This window comes from Alligator mississippiensis, chromosome 5, assembly GCF_030867095.1.
Source record: "Alligator mississippiensis isolate rAllMis1 chromosome 5, rAllMis1, whole genome shotgun sequence".
NCBI lineage: Eukaryota > Metazoa > Chordata > Crocodylia > Alligatoridae > Alligator > Alligator mississippiensis.
This window is the reverse complement of record NC_081828.1, coordinates 99,129,079-99,146,464: the sequence shown is the minus strand read 5'-3', so window position 1 is coordinate 99,146,464 and position 17,386 is coordinate 99,129,079.

Below are 17,386 nucleotides of genomic sequence, written 5' to 3'. Positions count from 1 at the left end.
TCCATTGGGCTTTGCTTACAGGGACTTTCAGGGTCTCAAGTTGCAGCAAGGGAGGTTTAGGTTAGATACTAGGAAAAACCTCTCTCACCAGGAGGGTGGTGAAACACTAGAACAAGTTACCTAGAGAGGTTGTGGAATCTCCATCCTTAGAGGTTTTTAAAGCCTGGCTTGACAAAGACCCTGGCTGGAATTAACTAGCTGGGGAAGGTCCTGTTTTGAGCAGGGGTGACCTCCTGGGTTCCCTTCCAACAGTAATTTTCTATGATTCTGTGACTTTTTTTTTTTTTTTTTTTAAGTTTGTTGCAGGCCAAATCAGTTGCAAGTTCTACTGACTAAGCAGAGCTGTCATTCAATTCAGTGTGATGCTACTACCAGCAAGTATCCTACCTCCCAGACTCTTCAGCCTGGGGCTTCAGGTACTCCCAAATCCATGGTAGGCATCCTACATGCAAGCCTGGAGGCCTTAATTTTCATATGCCGCCTACTAGTTTCACTTCCTCCTAGCCACAAGGCTGAAGGAGCAAGCTAGAGGGAATGCCCGAGACCAATCCCCCATCACCATAAATTGTGTAGATGAGATCCTTGCATTTGGAGGCATTGGATTCTGAACTACAGTCACTCCCCTCTTCCCCTCACCTCCCCATTTTTTCACGACCATCCAGTGATGGCAGCAGAGGAACTTGTCCTCTCTATGGGGTGAGTCTCTTGTTATTAAAAACCTGTATAAATAGTTGGACTACCTTCCCAACTTGCCCTAACCTTGTTCCAAGAAGTATTTCCTCTGCCTTCTTTTTCTGGCTTCCTCAGTCTATAAATCCCTTCAGAATCTCCTTTGGTACCCAGGACCAAACCTCCTAGAGTAGCCCTTTCCCAACTGTTCTTTTACCAGGCAGCTCACTCTCAGGGCTCACTCCTCCCATGAATAGCCAGCACGCTATTAATAGAACAAACTCATCAAACTTCATTCTCCTGAAAGTCTCTGATTTAACTGAACTATGTGCAAAGTCCTGCTAGTCATATGGCTAACCTGGCCTCTCCTGGGAGTGTATCTGCCAACAAGCTCTTGCTTAAACAGCTGTGCCCCCTCCCTTTAATGGGCTGTCAAGCTCTTACCTTGTGATAGTGCATCTGTTCTGATGGCTTTCAGGACTGTATTTCTAGAGAAACACAAGCTTGGATTACAGCATTTCTTTTTTCCATGTTCATCCAGAATGAACATGGAAAGTCTTTTTGGTGAATTTACCAGCGAAAGTACCAGTGAAAATACTGCAGGGGACTAATATTTTGCTACCTGTAATGGATCTGGAAGGGACTGTTAGTATATGGTTGCCTGCATACTAATGTCTCCAAATAACTTGAAACCAGTGAACAGCGAATCAAACAAGTTATCTGCCTGTAGACACCTTTCAATGCCTTGTTAGCTAATTATTTTTGAAAACAAAAGTAGTTTCTTCCATAGAAACTGGGACAATTTTCCTCAGTATTGGATTTTGTCTTGGGCTCCTTTTTGTGATGGCCAAATCCACTTGAAGCTCAGAGCTCTGTCTAGCCTCAATTTCTCATTGAACAAAGATGATAAGCACAGCTATCTGTGTAAGACAGCTGAAGTCAGTCAAATGCTGCAGTTCTACTTGGCAAAGAAAACACATGGAAACCAGAGACATCTGCTGCTAACATGCTAACTAGTGAAATGTTCTTGAAATTGTATCTTAAAAACCACTGATTAATATTAACCACGGGCTTTGTATTAAGAAAGTAACAGCAACTGCGGCAAATGCATGATGGGAGAGTAATATCTGAAGAGGAATGTTACTCTAATTTCCTTATGTTTCCTTGGGCTAGGGGAGCTGCTTTAGGATCAGCTTTAGGATCCAACACCAATGAATCTTTAGGACCTCTTTCCTTTTATCCAATTACTTCTTCAAAAGGAATTATATGGGGGCATAAGAGAGACATACTTTGTTTAGGAAAGAAGGTGTTTTTCAGGTATCATCTGCTCTATTTATGCCATGTTTGGTTAACCAGGTTGATGCCGGTGACCTTTCTTATCTCAGGAAAAACTTTTCTGAACATCTTGCTCAATCTGTTCCTCATAACCTGGAAACTTCCCTCTTTTTCCATACCTTTTAGTTGAAGGGAAAGAAACTGCATATTACTTATAAAATGTGTACGATTCCCCGCTTCCTTTTTTTCTCAAATTAGACCACAACTACTCTTTCATATGAGGGACCTCCCACTTGCACAACCATTGGGCAATAGGCAGCATAGGTGGGAAATTACTTCATTCACTGCTTTAGGAGAAGCAAATGAAATTAGATACATAGTTCTTTTCAAAAGGATGTTCATCCTCTTCCTTGTACCCTCATGTAGCCTCAAGAAAATAAAAGGAGCAGTTGGACTATGTAATCTGGAGTCAACTTTCTCCTTTCTTCTCAAAATCAGCCATCACAAAATCACGTATCTATCTGCCCTGGCCAAAGCAAGAGTTTGTAAAATCAGAACTCAGCTTCTAATTCTATGCTGGAACACTGTCTCACTGATTGTGCACCCTATGTTGGCAAAACAAGGACAGATCAAGGAGCAATGGTCTCAAGTTGCAGCAAAAGTTTGTTAGCTATTAAAAAGAATTTTCTCACTGGGAGGGTAATAAAACACTGGAACAGGTTACCCAAAGAGGTTGTGGAATCTCTATCCTTGGAGGTTTTTAAGACCCAGATAAACAAAAGTTTGTCTGGGATTATCTAGTTGGGGCCGGTCCTACTACGAGCAGGGGGTTGGACTAGATTACCTGCTGAGATCTCTTCCAACTCTAATTTTCTATGATTCTAAAATTAGCCTAACAGCTGGTAGCACAGGGCAAAGGTACAGTCCATTGCCTCTCCCCCCAACCCCGCCCAAGTGACAGAAAAAACTGATCGTGATCACCAAATTAAAAGGTTCTGGAAGTTAATAAAAGTAAAAAAGAAGAAAAAAGTTTAAATTTATTGCTCTTGCAGGCCTAAAGCCAAGGGCAGCGTCAGCCTCTTCCCAATGGTGGGGCTGATGTGGACTAGACAGAAAATTGGGGAGGTGCGCTGTACATCTTCTGGCCAAACATACTTATTCGGTTTTTCAATAATAACCACTTAAGGCGCTGCACCTCTGCAGGCTGTGGGTGGGAACGGGAGTGGGACAGGCTCAGCTATACAGGGCAGGCAGCAGCGGTGACCTGGGAGGGAGGGGGCTTGGACAGGGACAGCGCTGGGAGGGGTGGCTACGGGGGGGGGGGGGGGGTCTTAAGGCAAATTTTGGAGTGACTATAGCCCCCCCTGAATTCCCCCCGCCTGAAGCAGAACCTTTGGGTGTCTTCTGTTATTCCTGTTTCCTGAAAGGTAATCCTGCTTCACTTCCTCTTGTTCTCCATGAAGACACCCATCAATTCAGTTCTAAAGACATCTTATTCCATCTCTTGGCTCTCACATGGTAGAAAGGTTGGACTGTGGTAGGAAAGCAGTCACACTGATAGTCAGTGCTCCCATTTAGGTAAGTTCCAACTGAATGGCTTTGTAGGCAACTAGATTTCCTTGAAGCAGCCTTGCAAACTTTTATAAACTCACCAAGTAGTACTCCTTCCCTCCTTGCAACACTGGAAATCCTAGTAACTTCTGACCAGCCATCTAGAATCAGGACAAATCTTTCTAAACATAATGCAGTGTAACCCAACATGCCAGAGAAGAGCGAACTCTACCAAGAGCTGCACTTATCAGTAAATCATGTAAACACCAGGCTAACACTTGACAGTTTAAAAACTAACATCAATTTCAATTCAAATGCAACTATGTAAACATTGTGTCCTGCCCTCCTGTGGTAAAGCCTACAGGATATGAAGAGGTGGCCAAGGAAACTCCACTTCAGAGAGCTTTCTGCAAATGTTTGGGGTGGGGGAAGGGGCGGGGGGGGGGGGGAGAGGATGGCAAAAAAGGAATTTGAAAGGAGGCAGCAACATAGGCAGGAGAGCCTTCAGTTCTGCAGATACAAGTGGGTACCTAAGAAATAAAAGATTGACCCTACAAAATAGCATGCCTTTTCCAGTTATGTAATTAGGGAGCTGTGAGAGCTAGATAGAAACTGCTATTAACTCACAGTTAACCATATCCCATGAAGAAACAAACATGCTCCTTAGAACAAATGCTGACTGGTTCTAAATCATGTCCTTTTTTTTAACTCAGGGATCCATACAAGGTCCAAGGTGTGGTCAAGTGAACAGGCTACAAAGCCAGTAAAAAGTACTTCCATCTTCAAGTAGTTCCTTCAGTTTAGCAGCACCATCGTCTGGAATAAATTGTCTTCATTTTGCAGAATCAAGTGTTATGCAAACAATGGAAAGACGTCTACTGTAGAAGAGATGTTCCAGAAAAAAGTTGCAATGAAATGAAAAATATCAAGGTCACACTGCTCTCAAGGTGGCTGGGATGATCTAGTTGGGGATGATCCTGCTTTGAGCAGGGGGTTAGACAAGATGACCTCCTGAGGTCCCCTCCAACTAATTTTCTATGATTCTATTATTCTAATGTTGAGTAGTTAGACACTTGTTGCAGCAGTTTTATATTCTCTCTCTTCATCCTCTACACCAGGGACAGCCAACCCCCAGCAGGCATGCCAATTAGTGGCACGCAGACATTTTTCTTGGCATGCCAGGAGGCATGCAAGGAAATTGTTTAAAAAAAAAAAAAATAATAATTTTTAAGTTGCTGCTGAGATCTCCAGACCAGCCACAGGCCCTGAGGGCAGAGTTAGGAGAACACAGGCAGGGACACAGTCTGTGTACCCCACCCTGTCCCCGGGCTGCGCCCTCCAGCCTGGCCAGGCAATGCAGAGGGCCGCTGTGCTGCAAGCTCCCAGCCGGCTTGGCCCCAAATACTGCCTGCAGCAGCTGTTACCAGGCCCAGGGGGCTCCTGCGGCCAAGCCCTGTGGCCGGACCCTTGCACCAGGGTGGCTCCACCCCACTTGCACTGTGCCTGGTGCGCAGGGAGGCTGAGCCCAGAGCCAGGAGCCCCCTGAGCCTGGTGTCCTGCCCTACTCAGGCAGTGTTCCCTCACGGGCAGAATGGCTGCAGCCCATCCCTGCAGGACTGCATGGGCTGAGCCAGGCCATGCCCCACCTCAGGTACCACTGAGCTCCCCCAGCCTGCCCACCTGCCACAGCCCATCTGCACACCCCCAGGTCAGCCCCCACTCGCTCCAGGCTGCCGCTTTACCAAGGCTAAGCCGGTCTGCCTGCAACGCCTCCCCCCAACCCGTGCCTGAGCCTCTCTGCCCAGACCCTGTGCTGCCCGCTCCTGGGTGTGATGGGGTGTCTGTCTGCCCAAGCCCTGGCCAGGCCCTACCTCCCAGCCCTGGGCCTGGGCTCCTCCCACTCCAGGACTGTCAGGGAGGCCTGAGAACCCTGGACCTGGCAGCTGCTGCTGAGGTGTCACTGCCTCTCTCCACTGAACACTGCCCTGGACCAGTGGGCCCATGCCACAGCCAGTAGTGGCGAGAGACATTGGCAAAGGACACATCTTTCTCCTTTTCCTTTTTTTCCTCTCTTCTTTCTTTTCTTCTCTGTTTCTCTTTTCTTTTTTTTCTTTACCTTTTTCTTTTCCTCTCTCTCATCACAACATGCTTAACAAAAAAAGAATACACAAGAACAGAAGGTAGTATATGAAGTTTTATTTATTGTCACTAGGTTTAGAATTTTTAGAAAACCTGGTATTTATTGAAAAAAGCAACATTTATAATTATTAAGTATATTACTATGAGGTGCATCCTGCCATGTACCATGTCCCAGGTTTGTTTTTCAGGCATGCCAGCACACCGGCACCTTACAAGGTAGACATTGCATTTTTTGCAGCACCCTGGCCATGTAGCAAAACCCCGTTTTTCTTTTTTTTTTTTAATTTTAAAATGCATTCCCTCCCCTTCCCCAACCATTTCTGACTTTTTCTGTTCCTCTCTATTCCCTATAGATAAGTATAAGTAAGCTAAGATGTAGGATAAGCTTTAACATTTTATTTTCAGTAGTTTTATTTTTCTCTCCCCTCTTTGCAAATAAGTGCCCTGCTATTTTGATATAGATATCCACTGTTTTATAAGTGATAATTATTATGTTAGTGTTGATTTTTTTTTACTTTTATATTGTGTGATTACTGTTTTAGGCCTACATATGTAAGTTAGCATAAGTCATGTCAAGTTTCCATCTTGTAATGTCAAGCCTCCATCTTGTGTACTATGACTCATACCTACCCCTCCTATGTAACTTGGTTCCTGAATGAATGGGGATGCTTGAGAGACAATGACAGCAGGTCTAAAAATAGCTCCCTCTGAATGACTGAACCATCAACACCAATACCTGGGCCAACAACCGAGCCCTTGGAACCACCCTCAGCATTCAAGAAACAAAAGATTAGGCAACCCACCATTGTACCAAGGCTGCACATGCTCAGTAAGAACACTTGGAACCCTGTGGAACAGGACTGACCTTGCCTGGACAGGCCCTCCCCATAGGAGATAAGAGGTAGTCTGCTCCATAAAAGGGATAGTGAAGACCGACTCTTTGGGACACCCTCTCCATCTGGACCAGCACCATGCCACACCACCTATCCACCCAGAGGCCCTGCCGGCAACCTCCCTCTGGACAACACCTACTGGACAAGGACCCCTTTCCAGCCTGGATAGGTAGCTATCACCCCCAACCCCTCTTCAGCCAAGGACTTGGACTCTGCTTCTCTTCCCTACCTGGACTCCAGCCCTTCCACTGAGTCTCTTTCTCCTGCTACCATTGTGAGTGCATGTATGCGTGTGTGTGTGAACCAATAACTTCATGGGGCTGTGTAGTGTGGTCTGTTTAATAAAACTGTTCCTTGGACCCCTGAGTTGGGTTTGCTTTACTATAGTCCAGCCCTGCTCCAACCTCTGCTCCTCGCCCCTCTAACTTCTGTCTCATTTCTCCCTCTCCTGCTTCTGGCTCTCAGCCACCTCTAACACCTGTCCTGAGCTCCGCTCTGCCTGCAAACCCCGTTTCTTTGCCACTGTCTTATCCCCACTGCCTTTTCCCCTGAGCTCTCATGTTTCTGCCTCAGTTTCTTTCCTGGCTGTCTCCTCCTTGCCACCACTTACTGCCCCCCCCTCCCCTGCAATCTCAGCTGTCTGCCTCTATTTCCAGCCCCAAGCTCCCAGGTTTCTGTCTCTCTCTCTTTCCTGGCTGTCCTCCTTGCCACCAGGATTTTTTCCCTTGTACCAGTGACCTTGTGTAACCCTGGGGCCACTTGATCTTAAATAAACTGAAGCTTCAGTTCCTCAGCCAGCTTCTCTCTAGTCTACCGGTTCTAATCCCGGTTCTGGCAACTTTCACTCCCTATGATTTAACTCTCTCTCTCTCTCACCTTAACCTTCCCCCAAGTATCCCAGGTACCCCAGCACACACATACATACCATATCATCCAAGTTAGGAACTTACTTGTGTGTATGTGTAGGTGGGTTGTATGTGTGTGAATTGGTGCGTGCGCATATATATATATATATATATATATATGCCATTGTGTGCATGATATACGAATTAGTGATCTGTGTATGTGTACTGAGTGTGTGGGTATGGACAACTGATTTTTTTCTAACTTTTGGGGTGTATATTGTATGTGCTTGAATTGGTGATAGGTATGCATGTGCCTAGGCTAGTTGGGATGTGTATGTACCTGAGTTGGTAGTGTGCGTGTGTATGCACCTAATTGCTTTGTGTGTTTGTATATGTGCAATTGTCACACCCTCCTGTCTAACAGCGCAATATTAAGATCCTGAGAGTTGGCCTGACCCCACAGGGCAAGCACCAAAAACACTGCCTAATCCTGCTCTGCACCAAAATATTTTTAATCATGTGCCTCTTCTGAAGGCACACCTTCCTACTGAAGTTAATGGAAGTATTTTTACAACTAGAACTAATCAACAAAATCTAATGGTACAATGGTAGATGTAAAGAAAAAGTGTTAACAGTTTCATTTTTAAAGGGCCCTTTTCAACCAGAATAGATTTACTCTCTCAAAACAAGTGGGAACATCAGTAGGTAGAAATGGACCACTACTTGTGGTGGAGTTTTTTAAAGTCACATCTAGAAACATTCAACATATCCAAGACAAGCACCAGGTTATCTAATGAAGAACACAAAAAAATAAGCTGTGATTTATGCGGGTTTTTTTACATGCGAATTTGCTCTTACGCAATGAGCATATTTAGACCCATAATTCGTTATATGCAAGGTAAATTCACTGCCTGCAGCGGCTGGGCTGCACTGTGCTCTGGCTGTCCCCACCATGCCTGGGCTCACCCCAGCTTCTGGGCTGTGCCATGCCGTGATGCAGGCAGCTGATGTTGGCTGCTCCAGCACAGCCTGGGGTGAGTGCGGACAAGCGGAGCCCCGGGCACAACACTTACCCCAACCCCGGCTGCAGCAGCCCTGGGAGCAGCTGACACCACCTGCCTGCACCAGGGTACGGCGCAGCCCAGGAGCAGAAATGAGTGGGGACAGGCGGAGCATGGTGCAGCCCAACGACTGCAGGCAGCTGGTGCCAGCTGCTCCTGGTGTCACTGCAGCCAGGGCTGGGGCGAGTGCTGCTTTGTTCCCTCTGCTTTGCTGCCTTGTGCAGCCCCAGGAGCGGCACCCCGCCCCCCACCTCTTCCCTAGTCCCAGCCTCACTCCCTCCCTCACCACCATGGGAGCCGATCCTTATTTGTTACATTGTAAAGTGGGTTTGCTTTATGCAAATGCGATTTATGCGCTGTTCTCCAGGAACACATGTACAGCATAAATCAAGGGAAACCTGTAATATGACTGGCAGCTATGGATTTATTATAAAGCCTTAATACGTCTGTCCATAACAATTTATTCGCACTCTGATTGGCTGACAAACAACCACTCAGAGTGTGAATACAGTGTTGGGACAGGAGGTGGCAGCACATCTGAGTACTGCCATGACGGCGGGGGCGGCGAGGCCAGCGCAGCTGAGGAGGGAAGAGTAGGCCCAGGCTGACGTGGCGGCAGTGGGAAGAGGGGAGAAGCAGGCCCAGGCCTAACACAGGGAAGTGGGGGGAGAAGCAGGCCTGGGGGAGAAGCCCCCCCGCCCTACTCCCTGCAGGCAGCAACAATGGAGCTGAGGGGTGGGGCAAGGCTACACATTTTCTTTTTAAGCCTGTGCAATAAACATAACATCATCTGCAACCCTCTAGCTAATACACACACAACTCCATTAGAGATGATGAACAATGTCTTGCATTTAAAAGCTTGTCTATACCTATCCCAATTATATAGCTGGTCCAATAAAAGATATCACCCTAAGAAGTCCTTGCCTCTTGCACATTTTGTTCCAGTTGCATTTCAGGTTCCATATATAACTGTGCAGAATTAAGTTATAAATTAAGCAGGTTTTTTTTCATTCATCATTCAGTAGTCATCACCATGTTAACAGATGTTTTTTCATACATTTATCAAGAGATAATTAGTTCTTTCCACCACTCTTCCCCAATTACAGATACTGCCTCAGAAACATTTTTTTACCTTATAGTACAATTTCTTCTCATCATTATTTGTGTTATCACCACCTCTTATCCTGGGAATAATAATTATGTTGCACATGGGAGACAACTCCAGGACCAGATAGGTATTTGATGACAAAAAGCAAACTCTTCCCCCGTCCCGCAAAAAAAAAAGTTAACTGTCCCCTCCAGTTTGCCAGTTCTAGTCCTACCTTTAAAACTACTTGGTGAGACTCTGTTTCATCCCCCTCCACCTGCCTTCAAGAACAGATCATGCTATATATACCCCATGACGATTAGAATTCTTGAAAGAATGCCAGATTTTCAAGAGAGAACAGATGGAGACAGGACTTACGTGACATTCAACAAAGGCAAAACACAAAAAGAACCTTTTTCCTACCCCAAGAAAAAGATACCTTAGACTAGCATCATCTCTCAAGTCTTCTTTCTCTGCTTTGTTTTTATCCCTTGCCCAGAATTTCTCCAGACCCCTTCATATCTGTCTTTTTACTACTTGTTTTGGTAAATATCTTTATACCATCATCTGAAAGGGAAGCTGTTCAGGTCAGCACCTTGAAAGACGTACATGAGAAAGGCTAACCTGATATTACCAATTCCAATTCATTCTTCTTGGCCTGCTGAACTAGGATCTTTCACAATCACTAAATTAAAAAAAAAAAGTTATTTAAATATACATATCTGATTGTCATCGTATCTGCTAAGGCTATCAAGGGAAAATAAAAAGTTAACTGGTCTCTTAAATAGGATGTACTTGAAGAGGAAGGTCCTCTTGAAACAACATCTAAGCCTCCCCCAAAAAACAAATACCAAATTACTGAAGGTAGCAGAGAAATAGTTCTAAAACTTCCCATCTTTCACACTTTTGCCTGCGGTGACATCTGCTGGCAATTAGTAAAAGCAAAGTTCTGGAGGAGTTTGATATTTCTTGTTAAGTGGTAATTCCTTGTCTCCTCTGCAAAGTCAGAATTCACAAATTTTGTCCAGAAGAACTCAGGATTGGGTGTGGGAGAGATTAAAATAATATTTATTCCTTCCCCAATTTTGGAATATAGGTGAAGCAGCTGCACCAATTTCATGCAATACAGGGGTTATGGAGAGGACCTACATGCTCAATGCACCTTTGGGTTCCCCTGTGTAATAAAATGACAGCAGTTGCTCTGCACTGATGATTTGGGAAATCTGCTTATGAATTCTGCTTGATATTGGAAACTTAGTGTGTATTTATGTTAGAGAGCAGGTTCCAACTCGAATATGGGTTTATTTTGCTTTGTTATCCTTTACCTCCATGTTCCACTAAAATCCAAGAGGCATAGGGCTAACAATACAAAGCAATTAACTTGAGATGGAACAGCTTCTAAACTACAGGCTGGCTTCATAGTTTCATAGTGCTTAGGGTCAGAAGGGACCTAAACAGATCATTAGGTCTGACCCCCTGCCCCAGGCAGGAACGAGTGCTGGGGCCATATCTGTCCAGCCTCCTCTTGAAGATCCCCAAGGTAGGAGAGAGGACCACCTCCCTTCAGAGTCCATTCCAGAGCCTGGCTGCCCTAACTGTAAAGTGTTAGGATGACTGTATTTGGATCTTGGGGAGCACTGAATTTGCAGCTGAATAAAAAGGCAATAGCCAGTGGCCTAGCACAGCTACTAACCACAAGGCAGAATGGTATATTAAAAGTAACATTGCAAGACGCTTAGGCAAGCATTTTCCTAACCATATAAGTAGTGTTCCAAGATATATAGCTCATTGCGTGAAAGAAACAGGATGCAAACCACCAGCTATCATTAGAAGATAAAGCAGATTTTGCTTATGAATTCTTATGCTAAGCCAGCAATTTGATTATGCTAAGTAACCATCTTAACTGTGTCAACCATTTTCAAGCAAGTCTTTGTAAGACTGTGTGCTGTGAATGAGGTGAAGGCTTAGGAATGTGGAGATGGTACAACAGGGGACTGAAAAACAGACTGGAATGTGAAAGACAACACATAAATGGTAACAGAATCCGAGATAAACATATGCAAAAAGGTGAATGGTGATTGGTAAAGAACCCTCCAGAAGCTTCCAGGCTTTAGTCAAAGTCTGCCCATGAGACCGAAAAAGTGAGGTCAAGATCTTAGACATGCGCTCATAGCAAAAAGACAAGTGAAATACATAGGTGATTCCATGCTAATGAAACAAACAGTAAACAGAGGTGGAGCTTAAATGGGAAGGACTAAGTTTTTCATGAAGAAATGTTTGCTGACACTGAGTGACTGTCCTTCAGTCACGACCAGCCTTAAGCATGTTTCCATTAAATTATGGTTTTCAGAGACAGAAGAGCCATAACTTGTGAAATAAGAAAGTGATTTTGGACCATGTAAATCCTCAGAGAGGCTTCAACGATTTAGAGGACTACAGAAATTCCTGTTTTCTTCTGGACATTATACGTATGAAAGGGACTAATTTCTCTCCCTTTGCAGATGAATTACTTGCTGGTTTCTTGTTCGGTGATCAGGTAAGGTAATGTAATGTAAGTTGGTGGGCTGGCAAAAAGCCTAGAATGAAAGAGTCACTACACTGCTAAGTGGTGCTTTTTTGACAGGAGTATGATGATATAGGTTAAAAAAGCAACCATCCTGAGTACTTGCTCCCTTTTGTGGCTGTTTCTTGGCTGGGCTTTATTATAGTTTATGGGCCAAGCTCCCAAACTGAGGATACCCTTCTTGAAAAGAAAAGCACAGTATTGCTAAGGGGACAAGTCCATGTGTTGTATGGCTCTAGCATGGCTACTGTGGCATATCAGAGAAGGGGAGAAATAGATATGGCCGCCAGGTCTTTCAGACAATTTGGTCCCTGGGGCTGTGTGTTCTGCGATTCTAGTTGTTAAGGTCCTGACATGTCCTCTTTCCTTCTCCCTGTCACAGAAGAGATGTAGTGCAAACATCTATAGTCTATACCAAAATACACATTCTTCTTGTGTGCTCATCACTGGCTGTCTGCTTGCCCAGCAGATGTATAGATTTTCAGTCTGATAATCCTGGACAGTTTTGGTTATCTGGCAATGGCCTGATAAAGTATGCATTCTGAAATATCTTATTCCTTCCTTATACATTGGGCTATTTCATAGGATTGAAGCCACTTCCTTAAGCCTGAGTCTATGAAAATGACCAAGATCCAAAACAGAGCAGTTCCTGCCCTTTTTAATTTTTCAGTCTTTTGTCAGAGACCTGTTGAGCAGCCTGAATAGGTGATTTGATTGCTAGGCAACCTTTCCCCTAATAAAACACTTTTCCTAGATATAAGTCTAGGTCAGCCTGGAGGGATATGGGCAGTGGAGTCCCCCAGGGCTTGGTCCTGGGGCCTGTATTGTTCAACATCTTTATCAGCGATCTGTATGTGGGTGTGCAAAGTACGCTGTCCAAATTCACTGACGACACCAAGATGTGGGGTAAGGTGGGCATTCTGGAAGGGAGGGCCAGAATCCAGCCAGATCTAGACAGGTTACAGAGGTAGGCGGATGAGACTAGGATGAAATTCAACACAGACAAGTGCAGGGTACTGCATCTAGGGAGAAGGAACCAGCATCACACCTATAGGCTGGGGAACACACCACTTATCAAAACAGTGGCACAAAGGGATCTTGGAGTCATTGTTGACTCCAGGATGAACAGATATGTGGGGAGCTGGAGGAAAAGCAAGGGCAACGTTGGACCCCTGCTAAACCAGATGGGACATCTGACAACTGACGCCCAGGAAAAAGCCAGTTTATTAAATGGGTACTTTGCGTCAGTCTTTCATCAGTCCCATGGGATGCCCATGCCCACTATGGGACAGGGAGGTCCAGGTGAGGAAGATCCCCTGCCCTCCATCAATGCTGACCTCATGAAGGAACACCTTGAGAGGCTGGATACCTTCAAGACAGCTGGCCATGACAATCTACACCCCAGGGTACTCAAGGAGCTGGCGAGCATCATAGCACAGCCCCTAGCACGGATCTTTGAGAACTCCTGGCGCTCTGGTGTAGTGCCCAAAGACTGGAAGAAGGCCAATGTGGTGCCTATCTTCAAGAAAGGGAGGAAATGGATATGGCAAACTACAGGTCCATCAGCCTGACCTCTATCCCAGGGAAGGTCTAAGAAATGTTCATTAAAGAAGCCATTCTTAATGGACTGGCTGACACCAACATCCTCAAGGATAGCCAGCAGGGGTTTGTTGTGGGTAGGTCTTGCTTGACCAATCTCATTTCCTTTTACAACCAGGTGACCTATCACCTGGACAAGGGGGAAGAGATTGATGTCGTATATCTTGACTTCAAAAAAGCCTTCAATCTGGTATCCCATGATCACCTCTTGGCAAAACTGGCTAACTGCGGCCTCAACCTCACCATGATCCACTGGCTGGAGAATTGGCTCCGCGGTAGGACCCAGAGGGTGGTGGGTGACGGAAGTCAATCGTTGTGCTGTGCGGTGACCAGTGGGGTCCCTCAAGGCTATGTCCCAGGGCCTATACTTTTTAACATCTTCATCAATGATGTAGACATTGGTGTCAGAAGCGGGCTGGCCAAGTTTGCCGACTACACCAAACTCTGGGGTAAAGCATTCACACCTGAGGATAGGAGGGTGATCCAGGCAGATCTTGACAGGCTCATGAAATGGGCAGATGAGAACCTGATAGTGTTTAACACTGAAAAAATGCAAGGTTCTCCACCTTGAGAGGAAAAACCTGCAGCATCCTTGTAGGCTCGGCAGTGCTACGCTCGCTAGCACGATGGAAGAAAGAGACTTGGGGGTCATCGTTGACTACAAGATGAACATGAGCCTTCAATGCGATGCTGCAGCTAGTAAAGCGACCAAAACGCTGGCTTGCATCCATAGATGCTTCTCAAGCAAATCCCGGGACGTCATTCTCCCCTTGTACTCAGCCTTGTTGAGGCCGCAGCTCAAGTACTGCGTCCAGTTTTGGGCTCCACAATTCAAAAAGGATGTGGAGAAGCTTGAGAGAGTCCAGAGAAGAGCCACGCGCATGATCAGCGGTCATGACAGACTGAGAGTTATGGGGTCTTTAGCCTGGAAAAGCGCAGGCTCAGGGGTGATCAGATGGCCACGTATAAGCTTATCAGAAGTGACCACCAGTATCTGGGGGAACGTTTGTTCACCAGAGCGCCCCAAGGGATGACGAGGTCGAACGGTTATAAACTACTGCAAGACCATTTCAGGCTGGACAAAAGGAAGAATTTCTTTACTGTCCGAGCCCCCAAGGTCTGAAATAGCCTGCCATCAGAGGTGGTTCAAGCACCTACATTGAACACCTTCAAGAGAAATTTGGATGCTTATCTTGCTGGGATCCTATGATCCCAGCTGACTTCCTGCCCCTCGGGAGGGGCCTGGACTCAATCTTTCAAGGTCCCTTCCAGCCCTAATGTCTACGAAATCAATGAACTCCTATGACGTTTACTCTGCCATCACAAAAAGGGTACGTCCAAAAAGCATGTTTGGAGGTAGAAGTATTTTTAGCCTTTGTAACATGACTAGGGATGAATACTTAGTAGAATACTTAGTAGAATACTTTTTCATTGCAGACATGAATCTCTAAAAGTGAAGTTATAAAGCCTGTAAAGCTAGCAATTAGTACTGAGAGATTCTAAATAGTACTCTGCAACTGACACATGATCCAGATTTTTTTTCTTCTTTTATGAAATGCTTCTATGACATTTCTTTTAGTTAGTAGTCATAGAAAGACAGTTTGAATAGAATGTAATACTGAATCAAAAAAAAAAAAAAGACTGTATTGATTTCAAGAAGCATTTAGAAGTATTACTGAAAGTAATGCATATTTTAACAGAAAATAAATGGGAGTAGAATACATCAGTAGTTGTATATTTTAAAACATTCACAGTGTCCTGGATGTGTCAATAAAAAATGGAATGTGACGGTCCATCCACTGAAAAGCTTGTAATCAAAAAAATTTCACATAATACAAAAAATAAAATAAAATAAGAGGATATAAGGAGGAAAGGGAGACAAATAGTATAAATAGTATGTGGTAACGCTACAAAGAGTAGTGGACTGCATAATTCAAAATTAATATTCTCATCTCTGCTTCCTTACTACGTGCTCAGATATTACTGTAATGGAAACCAATGAAATACCTAGGTGAGCAGAGAGATAACCAACTACAGATTTTACCAACCTTTTCCAGCATGCTTCAGGTCTCGCCATTTTACCAGTTACCATCATTAGGGCCTAACCTTGCAATCTTTGCTCAGAATAGCTGTTGCCCCTATGGGTAACTTCCACCAAAGAATATCCATTAGGAAAAGCAGCTGGACAAGACTCCTCCCCCTTCTTCTTCCTCCCACTGTTACACATTTCATTTATTTTGTTGACTGAAGTTTAGCCCATGACGTTGTAGGCCTGTGGTGCTCAAATCTCTGATCCTGCAGGCCAGTGCATTTTGGTGCAGAGTCATTTTCCAGCCTGCAGGGCTCCTTGTGGGTCTGGAAATTTGGCAGCAGGGAAGCGGTGGCAGTGTTAAGTGCCATGGCTCTGGAAAAACAAGCCAGTCAAATCTGCCACTGCTTCCCCTCGCCACCAAATTTCTGGATGCATGAGGAGCCTCACAGGCTGAATGACACAACCCCATGGCCTGCATTCAGCCCATGGGCCCTGAGTTTGAGCTCCATTACTATAGGCTATTTTGGCTAAGTATAGAAAAAAAAACGGTCTGCAAACAACTAACTGTCAATTCTGAGACATTAAATAAATTCAAGGCATTTGCACTGTTTTGAAAGCTTTTATATTTGAAATACAAAGTTAGTTTTAATATATACAAAAGTAGGTGAAAATTCATTTGTTTGCATTAAAATACAGTACAACCTTGTTATAAAACAAGCCTTATTTATAACAAATCCCATTTTTAGCCAGACCAATAGTAGGAACCGACATTCTCATTATGATGATGCATCCAATTAAGTACATTTAGGCAAACACCATTTTTAAGGCACTTTTCTCCAGCACCACTAGAGTTTGTTATAATGAGGTTGCACTGTGCTTTGACAAGAAAAATACACAAGGTGATTTCTCAGAAGGCATTCAAGAGTCAAAGCCTGCTCCCACTGATGTCAATGGGAGTTTTGTCACTGACTTTTATACAGGAAGATTCCAGGTGTTACCATATTTCCAGGTTTCACTATATTCTATACTTGTAAATGATAAAATATCATTGGGCTCAATCCTTCACCCAAGCTTCAATGCATATCTCCAGAACCATCAGGGGTACAGCTATATGGTCAAAAGCAGCACCACAGAAACTTATTTTTCTTCACACTTCATTTTTATTTTAGTATGAACGTTAACCAGAACCAGAAGGAACATAGCTACGTTAGTGAGACTTACCAAGAGAGCTTATTAGTTCACGTGCACATGAAATCTCTCTGCACAGCATTTCCTTGCTCTGTGTGCACATACCATGGAACTGCTTGCATAAGTCAAGGCCTGAAAACAGGGTCCTAAGTATGCCTGAGGACTGTAGAATGCTGAATGCATGATATAAAAAAAAAAAAACAGGATTTGTGGGGGAGTGATACCATTTACTGGACCAACTGTATAGTTGGGATAAAGTTAGACAAGCTTTCAAATGCAAAGAATTCTTTAAAAGTGTTTTCTTTATGCTCACATCTCAGTCAAATACAATAACCATTTTTAAAAACCTAAAAAGAGAGAGCATGATTTATGATTTAAGTTACCACTGTATGGCCCAGTAAAGTGCAAGAATACATGTAGGATTGTAATTTGAAAGTTTTTTCTCTCCTTTTGCTTTACTATCAGCTACTGACAGAAGTTCTTG